Genomic DNA, 4,403 nt, shown 5'->3' on the forward strand with positions numbered 1-4,403 from the left:
GTTGTAGCTGGTCAACGTTTTTACTATCTGTCAACACGCCCATTCTGGCTGTTCTTAACATGGTTGAAGCTTGTTTCTCTTTGGGCCCTTGCCTGGCTGTGTTCTCTGAGAGCACTCTGCTTCCCCAGTGTCCATGTAGTTTGCTGTCCTCTCCTGTTTGGAGAGTTCACACATACACACACCATTGTATATGAAGTAACACACTTCTTGGGGTCACTTCCTATTTTGTACTATCTTTGTGCTGCAAGTACCACCGTCTGACCTAATATTAAATGTTTCTTTTTTTGATTTATCATCCCTCCCTCCCCACTGGACCATCACCCTCATGATGTCAGGACTTTGTCTTTCTCCTGCTGTGTCCAAGGCAGCCAGCATGGTGCCAGCACAAAGTAGAAACTCAGTACAAATTTGTTAAATGGATGAATGAATGATAGCAATAGCAGTGAGGTTGACCAAGTGCTGCACACAGTGAGCTAAATTTGTGGGGAGGAAGGAGGGGGTAGGAGGGTGGGTTGGTTATAAGTCCTCTAATTTGAGATTTAATTCCCCTCCCCATGCCCCGGCACAACCACGCCCTTTCTCCCCTGGCCATCCCATCTTTCCACTCCCCAGAGTATCTGACCTGCATCCTCCCCCAGCATCCACAAGTTAGTGCTGTGTCTCCTTACTAAGCCTCCTCCTGGTTGTGGTGGGTAGGCTATGTAGAGCAGGGAGGAAAATAGTGGGGGACACACAGGCAGGGGGCCATCCTGGCAGCATCCACCCCAGCACTTTCAATTTCGTATCCCATCATTCAGTCCAGTCTGCCCTGCCTGTTCCACCAGAGGAGCCACCAGTGGATATGAAACCCAGGGGACAAGAGGAAGGTGGCAGGGCGGAGAATTCCAGGCCTAGTGTGGCAGGTGTGGACCCTGTGGCTAAGGTCTGGTTAAAGCCAGTGTTGTCATGGGCACTTGCCCTAATGTCAAGGTGAGCTGAGACCTGCATCCTCAGCATTCAATGGGGCTACTTGTGCTGCAGTGACTGTTATCTATATTATATCCTACCCCACCTGAGCTCCCCCCACATTCCATACCATATGCTGTACCATACCATACACCATACCATACCACTTATTAACCATTTTACTTAATTCCACAATTATATTCATATTGAAGTATAATTAATAGTTATAATTTATAACTAATATCAGAATCCTTGTCATTATTTATTGTATGCCTCTAATTATTAAGATACCATGAATAACGTCAACTCTGATGCTAAGAAATCCCATGTCCCTTCTGCTTTCTGCTACCTTCTGGTTGTTGTCTGCGTTATATTAACACAGCAATAGCCCCACCCCTAGGGGCAATGTTTTTTCTTCTTTGTGAAATAGGCACAATTAGTTTACTCCTTTTTTGATATTATTGTGCTATTTTAATATTATAATATTGGACATTGCTACTAAAACAAAAACTGGTGTTCTCTGTTCCCATCTAAGAAACAGGACAATGTAAGCACCACATTAATACAATCATTTGAATTATATTAAGGTTATGATTATTATTAATGCCAATTCTGAGAACCCATGGTGGGTTCCATTGCACTCTGGAAAGTGGCACATTTATAATGCATTGCTGAGTAGGTTAGCTAGCTATTTATTGCTATGTAACAAATTACCCAAAACTTAATGGCTTAAAACAATAGTAAACATTTATTCTCTTACAGTTTCTTAGAGCCAGGAATCTGGGAACAGCTTAGATTTTGGTGGTTCTGGCTCAGAAACTGTCCTGAGGTTGTAGTCAAGATATTGGCCAGAGTTGCAGTAATCTGAAGGCTTACTGGGGTTTGTGGGCTCTGATTCCAAGCTAGCTTACATGACTATTGGCAGAAGGCTTTAATACCTCACCACATGGACCCCACAAGTCTTCTTGAATGTATTCACAATATGGTGGTTGGATTGGTTACATTGGTCAACCTTATCCATTGTAGAAGAGGACTACACAGAATTTTGAATACCAGGAGGCAAGATTCATTAAGGGAAATCTTGCAGGCTGGTTACCATGCTGACAGTGTGATTATTTGCATTTATGTTAATACTATCATAATAATTGATACCACTATTAAGAATGATGACAATCTTGTAAGCCAAAGGGAGATGGTCCACACTACAAGGTCTCTGTGAGGTTTAAATGACATGGAACTCAGTACACAGTGCTAATGATGATGATGATGATGATGATGATGATGATGATGGCAGCAAATTTTACTATTTGAGTGCACTTGTCCCTGTTCCAGGCAATTTAAATCTATAAACTCAATCCAATCCACACAACAGTGCTTAAGATGGGCTCAATTATTATTCCTATTTCACAGATGAGGTATCCGACTCCTTAAGAGTTGAGGAACTTGCTCAAGGTCACAAAGCTAGTAAATAGCACAGAGGGAATTCAAACCCAGGCCAGCTGGCTACAAGGTCCATTGTATTAACCCCCATGCAATGCTGACTCTGAAAGGTCATTGTTAGTATGATCACTCATAGTGTTGTATATAATTATACTCTAGTTATAATGGAGTAGTTATAGTGTGGTTGTAATACTTCTATCTGAAAAGGCTGGTTATTCCTCTACCCCTGTCCCTCACTCACCCTATAGAAACAGTAAATTATTAACATCATTATTATCTTATTATAACTATGCCTATTATAAGAATGATTAACATTTCAATCTTTATATGATTTGGCTTCATTTTAAAATTTATTTTTACCTGGGAATCTTTTCCTACCTGAGCTTTATATCAGCATTTAGTGGCACATGAAGCCAATGAAGAGTAGCTCCATGGAGTCCTATCTAATCCAAGTCCCCCCTGTCTTAGCTTGGGCTGCCTAGATGAATACCATAGACTGGGTGGCTTACACAACAGAAATTAATTTTCTTACAGTCTGGGGCCTGGCAAGTTCAAGATCAAGGTGCCAGCCTGGGTGGGTTCTGACGAGGACTTGCTTCCTACCTGGCCACTTCTTGCTGTGTTTTCACATGGCCTTTCCTTGGTGTACATGCCTGGAGAGAGCACGATCTTCCTCTAGCCTCTTCTTATAAGGCTACCAATCCTATTGGATTAGGACCCCACCCTTATGACCTCATTTAACCGTAATTACCTCCTAAAAAAGCCTTATGTCCAAATATAGTCACATTGAAGCATCAGGGCTTCAACTTGTGAATTTTGGGATGACACAGTTCATTCCATAGCACCCTCCAAAGGACATAATTCTTTGAAATCTGTGGTGTTAACTACAGTCATCAAGGGATGGGCAGTGTCTCTGACTGTACAGCTTCAGCATCAGAGAGTTTGGAGTTTTCCTTGGTTCAGAGAGCCCTGTGGTTCTCATGGGTGCAAGCCCCACTGGCTTTCAGAGCTAGAGGTTTTGGGACCTCATCTTTCATGTGCAGATCTTAAAAGTTGGGGTGCTAGATGTGGGGTTCAAACCCTTTGCACCTCAGGGAGAAGCTCAGGTTTGTGAGTTCCCTCCTCATTGTGGGTCACTGTGGCAGAGGTGGTCTTTATGGCAAGACTGTGTCTCAGCCTCTCCTACCTGTTTCAATGTGGGTTTTTACTCATTCACCCAATGTGTAGGAGCTAGTTATGGGGATTCTTTCAGTGGAAATTGTTCTGTATGTAGCTGTAGGTTTGATGTATCCATGGGAGGAGGTGGGTTCATGATCCTCCTAAGTGGCCATCTTGAACCCTACTACTCTAGTTATCTTTTCCTGTGATGTCTTTGACTTTGGTATCAGGGTAATGCTGGCCGCATAAAATGAGTTTGGAAGTTTACCCTCCTCTTCAAATTTTGGAATAATTTGAGAATTATTGGCATTAATTCTTCTGTAAATGTTTGATAGAATTCACCAGTGGAGCCATCTGTTACTTGGGATTTTCCTTCTTGGGAGGATTCGGATTCGGATTATTAATTCAAACTCCTTAGTACTTATAACTCCATTCAAACTTTCTATTTCTTGATTCTTTCTTGGTAGGTTGTATATTTTTAGGAATTCATTCATTCATTTCTTGTAGTTTATCCAGTTTGTTGGTATATAATTGTTTATAGTAATCTCTTATGATCCCTTTTATTTCTATGGCATCAGTTATGTTTCCTCTTTCCTTTGTAATTTTATTTAGTTTCATTATTAGTCTGCCAAAAGGTTTGTCAACTTTATCTTTTGAAAAAGCCAACTTTTGATTTCCTTGATTTTTCTATTTCTATTTCTAGTAAAAAAAAATCTCTGCTCTAATCTTTATTATATCCATCCTTCTTCTAGCTTTGGGTTTTGTTCTTCATTGTCTAGTCCCTTGAAGTGTAAATCTAGTTTGGGTTTTGGTTTTTTATTTATTTTTTTTTTTGAGATATTTCCTCTTTTTTAGGCACT

This window comes from Balaenoptera physalus (assembly GCF_965194825.1).
Source record: "Balaenoptera physalus genome assembly, chromosome: 19".
NCBI lineage: Eukaryota > Metazoa > Chordata > Mammalia > Artiodactyla > Balaenopteridae > Balaenoptera > Balaenoptera physalus.